The sequence below is a fragment of the Hylobates moloch genome, unplaced genomic scaffold (assembly GCF_009828535.3).
Source record: "Hylobates moloch isolate HMO894 unplaced genomic scaffold, HMol_V3 SCAFFOLD_2, whole genome shotgun sequence".
Classification (NCBI taxonomy): Eukaryota; Metazoa; Chordata; class Mammalia; order Primates; family Hylobatidae; genus Hylobates; species Hylobates moloch.
Genome location: NW_026652277.1, coordinates 103,902,556 through 103,916,374, shown reverse-complemented (window position 1 = coordinate 103,916,374; position 13,819 = coordinate 103,902,556). Strand labels below are relative to the sequence as shown.

At 37.1% G+C, this 13,819-nt stretch overlaps 1 long non-coding RNA gene across 1 annotated transcript in view; it reads right to left on the bottom strand.

The window, feature by feature from the left end:
* Positions 1–13,246: 13,246 nt before the first annotated feature.
* The window catches only part of LOC131381719 (uncharacterized), an 84,282-nt gene continuing 83,709 nt past the window's right edge, over positions 13,247–13,819 (bottom strand). The window contains exon 3 of the long non-coding RNA XR_009210612.1: positions 13,247–13,363. This is a non-coding gene — a long non-coding RNA (uncharacterized LOC131381719). The remainder of the gene's footprint in view (positions 13,364–13,819) is intronic.

Sequence of the window (13,819 nt, the reverse complement as noted above, 5' to 3'; positions counted from 1 at the left end):
TCATAGTTTATATATACTATTATATAACATATATTATATTAAATATTATATATTATATTATATTATATATATATATCATAGTTTCTTAATTCACCCATTGATTGATGGCCATTTGGTTGGCTCTACAATTTTGCAATTGTGAATTGTGCTGCTGTAAACATGCGTGTGTAAGTGTCTTTTTCGAATAATGACTTCTTTTCCTCTGGGTAGATACCCAGTGGTGGGATTGGTGGATCAAATGGTAGTTCTACTTGTAGTTTTTTAAGGAATCTCCATACTGTTTTCCATAGTGGCTGTAGTAGTTTACATTCCCACCAGCAATGTAGAAGTGCTCCCTGTTCACTGCATTCATGCCAACATCTACTGTTTTTTTATTTTTTGGTAATAGCCATTCTTGTAGGAGTAAAGGGGTATTCCTTTGTGGTTTTGATTTCCATTTCCCTGTTCATTAGTAATGCTGAGCATTTTTCATATGTTTGTTGGCCATTTGTATATCTTTGGTTGAGAATTGTCTATTCATGTCTTTAGCCCACTTTTTGATGTATTTTTTCTTTTTTTTTTTTTTTTTTTACTGATTTGTTTGAGTTTGATATAGGTTCTGGATATTGGTCCTTTGTCAGATGTATAGATTGTGTGAAGGTTTTCTCCTACTCTGTGGGTTGTCTGTTTACTCTGCTGACTGTCCCTTTTACTGTGCAAAAGCTCTCTTGTTTTATTAGGTCCCAGCTATTTATCTCTGTTTTTATTACATTTACTTTTGGGTTCTTGGTCATGAAATCCCTGCCTAAGCCAGTGTCTAGAAGGGTTTTCCTAATGTTGTCTTCTAGAATTTTTATAGTTTCAGGTCTTAGATTTAAGTCCTTAATCCATATTGAGTTGATTTTTGTAAGGTGAGAGATGAGGATCCAGTTTCATTCTCCTACATGTGGCTAGCCAATTATCCCAGCACTGTTTTTGGAAAAGGGTGTCTTTTCCCCACTTTATGTTTTGTTTGCTTTATTGAAGATCAGTTGGTTGTTAGTATTTGGGTTTATTTCTAGGTTCTCTATTCTGTTCCATTGGTCAATGTGCCTATTTCTATACCAGTACCATGCTGTTTTGGTGACTATGACCTTATTCTATAGTTTGAAATCAGGTAATGTGATGCCACCAGATTTGTTGTTTTTGCTTAGTCTTGCTCTGGCTATGCAGGCTCTTTTTTGGTTCCGTATGAATTTTAGAATTTTTTCTAATTCTATGAAGAATGCTAGTGGTATTTTGATGGGGATTGCATTGAATTTGTATCTTGCTTTTGACAGTATGGTCATTTTCACAATATTGTCTCTACACATCCATGAGAATGGGATGTGTTTCCATTAGTTTATGTTGCCTATGATTTCTTTCAGCAGTGTTTTGTAGTTTTCCTTGTAGAGTTCTTGCTATTCCTTGGTGAGGTTTTTAATAAGTATTTTATTTTTTACTTTTTTTGTAGTTATTGTAAAAGTGGTTGGGTTCTTGATTTGATTCTCCACTCGGTCACTGGTGGTGTATAGAAGAGCTACTGATTTGTGTACATTAATCTTGTATCAGGAAACTTTGCTGAATTCTTGTTCAAGGTAAACAATCATATTGTCAGCAAACAGTGACAGTTTGACTTCCTCTTTACTGATTTGGATGCCTTTTCTTTCTTTCGCTTGTCCGGTTGCTCTGGCTAGAACATCCAATACTGTGTTGAAGAGGTATGGTGAGAGTAGGCATCCTTGTCTTGTTCCAGTTCTCAGAGAGAATGCATTCAACTTTTCCCCGTTCAGTATTATATTGGCTGTGAATTTGCATAGATGGCTTTTATGAAATTGAGGAATGTTCCTTGTATGCCAATTTTGCTGAGAGTTTTAATCATAAAGGAATGCTGGAGTTTGTCGGAAGCTTTTTCTATATCTGTTGAAATGATCATGTGATTTTTGTTTTTAATTCTGTTTACATGGCATATCACATCTATTGACTTGCCTATGTTAAACCATCCCTGCATTCCTGGTATGAAACCCACTTGATCATGGTGGACTGTCTTTTTGACATATTGCTGGATTTGGTTAGCTAGTAGATTGTTAAGGATTTTAGCATCTATGTTCATCAAGGATATCAGTCTGTAGTTTTCACTTTTGGCTATGTCCTTTACTGGTTTTGGTATTAGGGTGATGCTTGTTTCATAGAATGAATTAGGGAGGATTCCTTCTTTCTCTATCATTTGGAATAGTGTCAAAAGGATTGGTATTAATTCTTCTTTGAGTGTCTGGTAGAATTCTGCTGTGAATCCATCTGGTCCTGGACTTATTTTGTTGGCAATTTTTATTACTATTTCAATCTCACTGCTTGTTATTGGTCTGTATAAGGCATCTAATTCTTCCTTATTTAAGCTAGGAGGGTTGTATTTTTCAAGGAATGTATCCATCTCCTCTAGGTTTTCTAGTTTATGTGCATAAAGGTGTTCATAATAGCCTTGAATGATCTTTTACATTTCAGTGGTGTCAGTTGTAATATTTCCTGTTGCATTTCTTAGCGAGGTTATTTGAATTTTCTTCTTTTCTTGGTTCATATTGCCAGTGGTCTATCAATTTTATTTATCTTTTCAAAGAACCACCTTTTTGTGTATCTTTTGTGGTTTTTTGTTTGTTTCAGCTTCATTTAGTTCTGCTCTGATGTTGGTTGTTTCCTTTCTTCTGCTGGGTTTTGGGGTTTGGTTTGTTCTTTTTTCTTTAGTTCCTTGAGGTGTGACCTTAGAGTGTCAGTTTGTGCTCTTTGTCTTTTTCATGTAGGCCTTTAGGGTTATGAACTTTCCTCTTAGTGTTGCCTTTGCTGTATCCCAGAGGTTTGGGTTGGTTGTGTCATGATTGTCGTTCAATTCAAAGAACTTTTTAATTTTCACCTTGATTCCATTTTTGATGAAATGCTCATTCAGGAGCAGGTTATTTAATTTCCATGTATTTTCATGGTTTTGAAAGTTCCTTTTGGAGTTGATTTTCAGTTTTATTCCACTGTGGTCTGAGAGAGTGCTTGATACCATTTCAATTTTCTTAAATTTATTAAGGCTTGTTTTATGGTCTATCACATGGTCTACCTTGAGAAAGTTCCATGTGTGTGGAATAGAATGTGTATTCTGCAGTTGTTGGATGAAGTGTTCTGTATATATCTGTTAAGTTCATTTGTTCCAAGGTATAGTTTAGAGCTATTGTTTCTTTGTTGACTTTGTCTTGATGACCTGTGTAGTGCTGCCAGTGTTTTGAAGTCTCACACTATTATTGTGTTGCTGTCTATCTCATTTCTTAGGCCTATTAGTAATTGTTTTATAAATTTGGGAGCTCCAGTGTTAGGTGCATATATGTTAGGAGTATAATATTTTCCTATTGGACAAAGCCTTTTACCATTATGTAATATCTGTCTTTGTCCCTTTTAATTGCTGTTGCTTTAAAGTTTGTTTTCTCTAATATAAGAATAGCTATCCCTGCTCACTTTTGGTGTCCATTTGCATGAAATCCTTTCCCCACCCCTATACTTTAAGTTTATGTGAGTTCTTATGTGTTAGGAGAGTCTCCTGAAGGCAGAAGATAGTTCGTTGATAAGTTCTTGTCCATTGTGCAGTTCTGTATCTTTTAAGTGGAGCATATAGGACATTTACATTTATTGTTAGTATTGAAATGTGAGGTCTTGTTGCATTCATCATGCTCTTTGTTGCCTGTGTACTTTGGTGTTTTTGTTTTTGTCTTTTCTTTTAACTTGTAATGGAGAACTTTCTCAGTATTTTTTTGTCTGGAAAAGATCATATCTGTCCTTCATATATGATGTTTAGTCTCGCTGGATACAAAATTTTTGGCTGATAATTGTTTTGTTTGAGGAGGCTAAAGATAGCCCCAATCCCTTCTAGCTTGTAAGGTTTCTGCTGAGAAGTCCATTAATCTTATGAGTTTTCCTTTATAAGTTACCTGGTGCTTCTGTCTCAAAAGCCTTAAGATTCTTTCCTTTGTCTGAACTTTGGAGAATCTGATGACAATGTGCCTAGATGAAGATCTTTCTGTGAATCTCCCAGGTGTTCTTTGTGCTTCTTGTATTTGGATGTCTATGTCTCCAGAAAACTCGGGCAAGTTTTCTTAAATTATTCCCCAAAATATGTTTTCCAAGCTTTTAGAATTCTCTTTTTCCTCAAGAACATCGATTATTCTTAGATTTGGTCATTTAATATAATTCCCAACTTCTTGGAGGCTTTGTTTGTATTTTCTTATTATTTTTTGTCTTTGTTTTATTGGGTTAATTCAAAGACCTTGTCTTTGAGCTCTGAATTTCTTGCTTCTACTTTTTCAATTCTGTTGCTGAGACTTTCCAGAGCATTTCACATTTTTAAAAGTGTGTCCAAAGTTTCCCAAAGTTTTGTTTTTTCTTTAAGCTAGCTATTTCCTTGAATATTTCTCCCCTCACTTCTTGTATCATTTTTAAAATTTCCTTGCACTGGGCTTCACCTTTCTCTGGTCCCTCTCTGATTAGCTTAATAACTAGCCCTAACTGGTATGGTAAGGCAATAGTTCTGGTCCCCATCTATGTGAGCCATGCCTCTCTTGCCACCCCTCCCTGACTCCTACACAGAGATGCCTACTTTCTTCCTCCTCCTCCTTCTTACTGGTCCAAAACATCTCTAATGTAGATGCAGATGTAATGTAGGAAAACTCTTTGCTAATGAATTTTCCTAAAGTATAATATTTAAGTACTGAATTCTTATCAAGCAACTCCTTTGGTTTTAGTTATCTTCCCCTACAGTAAGCTCCGTCTCTACTTGGCAACTGAGGATTGGCTGTACGATGCTGCAGCTCTCTGCTTTTTTGGTATGACTTCCCATCTATTGGCTGATGAGCCTCAGCCAAAAAAAAAAAAACAAAAACTTTCCCTTTCCTGCATTGATAAGATAAAGGGCATAAACTTGTTTTTTCTTGGGAAAAGGCACTTTCTGACTGGAATCTGCTCTGAAAATAAACTTTTATTGCATACCCTAAGCCTCTCTTTGGAAATAGGTGTTTGGTGCCTTACTGCTAATCATGTAATTTTTGATATCTGGGTGGTTGCTTGGAGATACAGGCAGCCTCATAAAAAACCCTCTAAGAGGGCACAGGGGGAAGTATTTAAATAAAGGATCAGCTAAGTATGTACCAAGATAAGAATCTTAAGCTGAGTTTTGAGAAATGGGAATGTGCTTTCATTAGAAGGGTATGAGACCAAAAAATAATAATTGAAGTGTAAAAAGCTTCCAAGACTGCTGAAAGATTTTAGTGAGGGGTCGGACATCAAATAAGAAAAGTAAATATTACAATAATATAATAGAGCAGGAGTTTATAAGCTGTATTTGTGTTGTGATAACTACACAGATTGTAAAAGATTTAAGGAAGAAGTGAGGGGATGACCAAAAAGATGGAATTTATCCAGAGAGCAGTTTGGTTATACATGCCAAAATTCCATCATTTTAAAAGTTCTATTTGAAAAACAAAAGGAGGATTTTGTTACTTAAAATATATATATATATATATATATATATATTTGGAAAACAAAGTGTTGAAAAATTTATTCTTGGGCTTTAAAGAAATACAGCACAGTGGTAAGCCATAGAGATATTTGCTCTGTGAATATTGTACTGTGAAAAGGAATTCATATCTCTACACCTTGACCTCACATTGTGGCTCTGTCATGCTTTGGTTCTTCTGTGGAATATAAAATTCCTAAGCCCAAAAAAAGTGTGTGAAATTCAAGGAATGGGAAGGAAAGGCAGTGAGCAGTCAGACTGAGATGGGTTTGGGTGGTTAGTGCCTGGCACAGATTGTTCAGGCCAGTTTCCACTAGCCAAGGTATATTAGCAATGAATGCCCACCCCAACCTTCCTTCTCCCTCTGCTGTGACTTCATGTTTAGTTAACATTTAGATCTAATGTTAGCCAAAGACTCTCTAGATTGTACTTGGCATTTCTATGAGCCAAGCTGTAGAGTCCATACGACAAAGAATTTGAACTTTCTTGATGATTGAAGTTTCTCCTTGAAAAGATATGTTCTCACCTCACAGGAGGCCTTTTTAAAAAAATATGAACAACTGAAGTATCACCCTTTTGATTCCTAAAATATGCCCCATAATCATCAGATCAGTGATGTTTCCTGAATACTAAAGGAATTTCTAAATAAAAAGAGATTCTGCTGAAAAGCCTTAAAAAATAAAAAACTATTTCTCAGTGATAAAACTGGAAAGTGAGGTGTCCTGCCTTTCTCCATCCAAAACAAATGCAAGGCACAGGACTTGGACTGGTATAAGGAATGTGTTATTTTCAGGAACATTAATAAAAATGCATTCTAAATGTCATCCTTGCCAAGTAAATATTAATGCACAGGAGTCTCCTCAGAGGCAATAGAGGTCTATTTCAGCTTGGTGCAATGTGATTTTTCTTACCACAGTAACGTTAGTGCTGAACTTAGAAATCAATTAAATTGAAAGATTTAGAGATGAGAAGGTAGATCTAGGTCTTCCTAGAATCCCAAAGTAGATTTTAGGAAAAGGAACTTCAGTTCAACCCTGTCGTTCTACAGTTAAGGAAACCAGAAGGGCTTAGCAGCTTGCCCATGATCACCAGCACGTTTCTGCTCCTTAGACCTTGTCTGTCAAATAGTAACAATTCTGGCCAAAAATGAATTCAAACCATGGGATAGCTGGAACTAGAACCTGGTCTGGAGTTCTTTCTACCATTCTACACAGGACACAAAAGTAGAAGAATGTGAGACCTACCAGGAAAGTAAGAGTTCGGGGAGTCATGTGAGAATTCAAGTTATGTTTATATGTCTAGTGATTTCCCTAATAATAGAAGTGTTTAATCTGAGGTCAGTGACAATGAGTCACAAGTGTAGAAGTGAGAATTCCAGCATCAAATCAAACAAGTGAGCCCAAAATTACTATTCCCAAGTGTTATTATGTGAGCATGATAGGATGACTGTATAAGAACTCCTTATACTATCCCAAGGCCCCACAGAGGAGATTCTGATACAGGAGATTTAGAATGGGGCTCAAAAATTTGTGTTTTGTCAGTTGCATAGTTTGCAAAAACTTTCTCTCATTCTGCAGGTTGTCTGTTTACTCTATTGGTAGTTTCTTTTGCTGTACAGAAGCTCTTAAGTTTACTTAGATAACAATTGTCAATTTCTGCTTTTGCTGTCTGCTTTTTCTTTCTGCTTTTGGTGTCTTCGTCATGAAATCTTTGCCTGTGCCTATGTTCTAAATGGTATTGACTAAGTTTTCTTCTACAGTTTTTATAGCTTTGGGTTTTACATTGAAGTCTTTAATCCATCTTGAATTGATTTTTGTATATGATGCAAGGAAGGGGTCCGGTTTCAGTTTCCTGCATATGGCTAGCCAGTTCTCCTAGTACCATTTATTGAATAGGGAATCCTTTCCCCATTGCTTGTTTTTATCGGTTTGTTGAAGATTAGATGGTTGTATGTGTGCAGTCTAATTTCTGGGTTCTCTATTCTGTTCCATTGGTCTGTGTGTCTGTTCTTATACCAGTACCATGCTGTTTTGGTTACTTTAGCCCTGATGTATAATTTGAAGTTGGGTAGCATAATGCCTCTAGCTTTGTTCTTTTTGCTTAGGATTGCCTTACAAAGTTCTTGGGTGCAGAGGCCAGTTCAGAACCATTGAGGTACCTTCTCATGCTGCCTCTTCATTAAAGAGCCTTCCTGTAAGCTAGCAGAAGGATTATCTCACATAGGGAATTGGGAAAGATACAAAGAGTCTCCGTGTTTGAGTTGTGGCTGCTTGTCTGTTTTTATCTAACCATCTGTGACTGGCCCCATTGCACATTTAATGATGATGACAACAAAGGCAATAACAATAACCACGGAGAAAGTCTACTAGACCAGTCTTCTGAAACTTGAATGTGCATGGGAATCTTATTGAAATGCAGGTTCTGATGCAGTGGGTCTGGGATGGGGCCTGAGTTTTACATTCCTAGCAAGTTTCCAAGTGATATCAATGTTGCTGATCAATAAATCACATTTTCAGTAGCAAGGCACTATACTTTTTAACCTGGCTATTTGAGGAGAACAGAGTCTATTCTGAAACTACTTAAAGATCTAGCACCTGAAGAGGTAAATAAGCAGGAATAGTGTCTCCTGAAAACAACACTAAAGCCAATAGAGACAGCCAGGTTATCACTGGGCAATGACTCATGCAAGCCATGAGCCAAGCAAAGTGAGATGGCCTATGTGCAACACACACACATACACACACACACACACCCTCAGGCCCTTGAGTAACTTTGCACCAAAATTCCAGGTCACAGAGGTGTATGCTTGTTCATAAGGTGAGGAAGACCTGCCATCCCTTTGGGTCACAACCACATGATTTGTCCCAACTCCATGAGCTCCACCACTGTTTGTTGTTACTCTAAGTAAATGTGCAGCTATTTTAAATAAGTTACAGAAGCAATACAAGCATTCTAAGCATTGTGTCTCATCTGGATCTTCCAGCTCCTTTACAAATCCCACATTATAAACATAACACAGTGAAAACAGTTCCCTTCCAGGTATTTTTCTATGGAAGAAACTCCTTGCATGCAAAGTTAATGCATTACTTGAACAATTGAGTGAGCCCTAATCAGAGCCTCAGGAAAAATTGAAAGCCATTCTCAACCAGAATAAGGGGAGAGAATATTTATACTTATATTCTCTATTATTTGTTTTGTGGTTTCTATGCCTTGCTTTATCGAACTAGCAAAGAGAATCAAGCATAACACTGAGCCCATTAAGTGCTTAATAAATAAAAATTGATGAAATTATTTATTGATATTCATGTTAAAATTTCTTAAGACTTATTTTTTATTTTATATGTTCAACTTTTATTTATATTCAGGGGATATATGTACAGGTTTGTTACATAGGTATATTGTGTCTCACTGGGGTTTGGGATATGACTGAACCTGTCACCCAGGTAGTGAGCCTAATACCCAAACTTTACTTTTTAATCCTTGCCCCCCTCTCTTCTTCCTCTAATAGTGTCCAGTATCTATTGTTACCATCTTCACGTCCGTGAGTACCCAATGTTTAACTCCTACTTACAAGGGAGAACATGCAGTATTTCATTTTCTGTTCCTGCATTAATTCTCTTAGAATAGTAGCCTCTAGCTGAATCCATGTTGTACAAAAGACATGATTTCATTTTTATGGCTACAGAGTATCCCATTATGTATATGTACCAATTTTCTTTATCCAATACACTGGTGATGGTCACCTCACTGATTCCATAAGACCTTTTTATTATTTGTTCCCCAAAAACGTTTTCAATAAAAAGCAGCAAAAATAGGGAGAAGTAAAAATCAGTTAAGATTAAATGTATTATATGCAGCAGTTATTACCAACTGCCCACCAAAGGTATCCTTCCTTTTTCCTGACTAGGAAATTCTAATTTAATTCAGGATTCAGTAGAGATCATTTGATTTCCAGGAAGATGGTGGTCCTACTGCAGGGGATAAATCAGATTAAGCCAGACAGAACTCTCATATCCTCTTGTCAGTAACTGTTCTAAGGATGGGCATGTGGTCCCATGATAGCTAACAGGATCTGAGGTAAAGTTTTCTGGGGGCTTCTGGGAAGGATTTTCATCTATCAAAAATCTGTGTCCTCTTCCTCTTTCCTGCATAAGCTGCTGCCATTGAGGACATGAGATTTGGAGTTGATGCCACAATCTTTATGACAATAAGGCAAAAGACTTATTCAAATGTTTTGACATCATCATTGAATACTGAGCCAGCCATGGAATAGGCTGCCTCTTAGTTCCTTGTTTACAGAGGAAAGACAAACACCAATTGTTTAACCTTAAACTGGTGCATTCCACTAGTGGCAGCTGAGAGTATATTACTAATATAGTATGCCTCTTCTTATTTGTATATGTATACTTTAAAATCTAATATAAATTTCCCAAAAAGAACAACTAAATCAATGGTGATAATCACTTACTGGTTTAGATAAACTTTGTGTTATAAATTGACACATACGAAAGTGTTAGCCGAACCTAGATATCTACCATGAAATGTAGGGAATAACTTAAACAGGATTCAATAGAGGTAATTATTTGCTAATTCATTCATTCAACAAAGATTTATCTGGTGTACCCTAGGTAAAGGAGCTATGGTAGGTACTGGAAAGAGTTGTGCACAGTCAGATAAATTCCTCTCCTTCATGAAGCTTACATTCTAGTGGGGCAGAGAGAAAATGAACGTGAATATTAATACCGAGAAGAAAAAGGAATGACATGTAAGAGTAACTATAGTGATATCTTAAAATAAGGTAGTTGGGGAGGCTGAGACGTAGGAGGATAAAAATCCAGTGGGCTGTTATGGATACAAAGGGATATCCAGAAGAATAATTATCAATAAACCCAATTGTTGAGGGTCAAAGAATGTCTCAGCTTATACTACCATAACAAATTATCATACAGTGGGTGGCTTAAACAACAAGTGTTTATTTCTCCTGGTTCTGGAGGCTGGAAGTCTAATATCAGGGTACGAACATGATTGGATTCTTGATAAGGGCTCTCTTCCTGGTTATGTCTTCACAAAGATTTTCCCTTGGTGCATGCACAAGAGAAAGAGGTCTTGAGTCTCTTTCTCTTCCTACAAAGGCATTAATCCCATCATGGAGCTCCACTCTCATGACCTAATCTAACCCTAATTAATTCCTAAAGGCCACACCTCAAATACTATCTCACTGAGGATTAGGGTTTCAATGTATGAATTTTTAGGGAACATATTCAGTCCATAGTAGAGAAATCTGGGGCTGATTAAGGACAAAACACATGACCACAAGAGGCAGTAACCACAACAAGCCTTGCTGGTTGGCATTTGGACGGGGTTGCAGGAGGAAGAATGTCTCTCACAGCAGGATTTTTCCAGAAGTTCTGGTATAGGGATCCTACACCTGGGTCATACCCCTGCACCATAAAGAAAACAGGAGGATGGCTCAGGAACTCCCAGGAAATGGGTGGATCAGAGAGGTATATGTGTCAAGGTAATGTCACTCAGCAGCATGACAGCAACTCACTGGATCAGCTTGGGCCTTATAACTGCTAGGCCCTATGCTGTAATAAATAACAGCTATGGGGTGAAGTTTTGCATGGTATACAAAGCAGGCAATTTCTAAATGGCTAAAAAATATGCTCGTTTGAGATCAATCTGAGTTTGGTGACAGCAGGCTTTTGAGCTAATGAGTCAACCTTCAGTGAAGAAATAAACAACTTAGGGGTTTAACATACAGAGGCCATCTTTATCTCATTTATATAACACCAACCTATTTTTTTCAGGGCAGGGCTGGTAAAAAATAACTGAAACTTGTCATACAGCTTCTGAATAAACCCAGGCATGTCTTAAGGAATAATGTTTATCAACTAAAATGGATACAGCCCTAAAAACTTTCCTGATTGTACAAGAAAACAAGATGAAGAGACATAAAACTGGCTAGCTTCTCAAGTTTTCTATTTAGCTACTAAAGGATGTGAGAAAACCAGTGGAAGTCAGGTACTTTCATCTCCAGATGTGGCAGAAACAGCATGTTTAAAGGAACAAATGTTTAATCCACAAAGTACACTTTCAGCAAGGTTCTTAGAGAATTTCACTTTTAATTAAGGCTTGGACAGTAAAGAACAATAAGCAATGAAAACGACACCTTATCCAAGTGATTCCACTCAACAGAGGGGTAAAAGGAATCTTGGAGAATATGGATCAGTGAGAAACTGAGGCTCAGAAAGGCATATGACTTTCTGAGGCATATCACACTGTTAATTAGGGAAAGCCTGACCTTCCACTCCTTGGATTCCCCATCTAAGGCTTGTCCCTTTATATTACAGCATTCCCCAACAAACCTTTGTTGATTATACCATATAATCTACTAACTTCTGGGTTTATTAGAGAGGTTAAAGTGCATCAGGTGCCATTTTTGAATTGTAAATCTTTCTAAAGAGAAGCTTTAGATATTTAACTTTTATAAGATTTTTTCTAAAGCTAACAATTAATATAGAGTTAATTTCTTAAGAATCGTGGTTATATTTTTGAATGTTTTTTATAAATGCCCATTTCTTGAAAAAAGCAAGGATAGCTCAGTTATCAGAGAGACAGATGCTCTTCTGGAGGCCATTTAATAGCAAAACAGAGCTTTTGCTCTTAGCTTGAGAGTCTGGGACTAAGCACTCTGTAAGAACAAATATTTAAAAGACAACTAGAGCATGTGTTTCATGTTTTAATTTTCTCGTGACCACAAATGAAATCAAGGTAAACCATAAGACAATTCTCCACCTTTAAAAGTTAATCCTTAAAAATACAGGTGTAAGTAGAATCCTATTAGAAGAATGCATTAGTTTTTCTGATTAGAGTACAACTTCCTTTTGAAAGGTTTTGTTCATTTTTACTGTTTATAGACACAAATCTCACATTGAGACCTTGGTCATAAGACAGGGCAAGTCCTTCCACATCTAAATTACAGCAGATTAGTTAAGGCAGTTCTAGCCGCTATAAAGGTAAATCCCCAAAATCTCAATCCCTAGCACAATCAAATTTACTCTAGTAAAATCTAATAGGGCATGCAGTGGATAGTTTTTCACAAAGTGATACAGCAATCCAAGATCCTTCCATTCACCATCCCCTTTAATATGCATCATCAAACTTCTGCTGTGAAGAAGAGCTAGAAATATTTTAGGCTTAATGAGCCAGTCCATGCCTGTTGAAACTACTCAAGTTAGCTGTTGTCATTTGAAAATAGTCATAGATAATACCTAAATTAACAAGCAGAACTATGTTTCAGGGTAAGTTTACTTATGAAAGCAGGTGTTAGATTGGATTTCATCCACAGGCTACAGTTTGCCAACCACCACCACAGAACCTCAGAGTGCTTTGCTTCTAACTAACTGGAAAGGAAAGAGACAGCATAGATGTGTGTGTGTGTGTGTGTGTGTGTGTGTGTGTGTGTGTGTGTGTGTACCAGGTGGACCTGGACCCAGCCTGGAATAGGCAGACATAATGTGGCCAGACTTCAGTCACACAGCCACACAAAGCGGCAGTGGAAAATGTAGACTCGCTGCTTGCCAAGAGATATATACAAGTAATGACACTGTTAACACATAACAATTATTCATGGTCCACCCTTCTGGTCACCAAATGTCTATTTTACACTTTCTCTTATCTATAGAACACATTTACCAGCACCCTATTCCCCCAGCTGAAAGGTACATCCAAAGCCCCATGAAGTCACCACATCCAGTTTCAAAAGCAAACCCTCCACTTGATGCAGTCTGTCAGGTCCAAAGGTGGCTCCTTATAGCCTGGTAGCTAGGATATAAAACAAGTAGTGATTTTAGAATGAAATATCAAGTTATCTTTCCACCTTTCACAAATATCCAATATATAATGGGGATTTAGGAACAGGATAATTATAATAAAATATTCTATTCAAAACAGGAAAGACTATAAGGCACATAAGCAGCCCCTGGTCAATGGAAACAATGCAGTCCTGTAGGGTAGCCTCTGTGAAGGCTCCACCCTGGGGAGTTGTGAAGTACTTTGCTTACATATTGATTTTGCTATCTAGAAGGTACTTGTTTGTCCATCAGTCTCTATGGCCACAGATACTACTTTCTGAGAGTTTCTTCCTTGTTCATTAACCTCCAAGGTCATATCCAAAATGGACATTTGCAGGCTTCTTACAGCACATTCCCTGCCAAAGCTTCTTTTAAGATCTCTAAATGGTCCCAAACTTATAGCAGTTTTGTACTTACCCTGGCAATA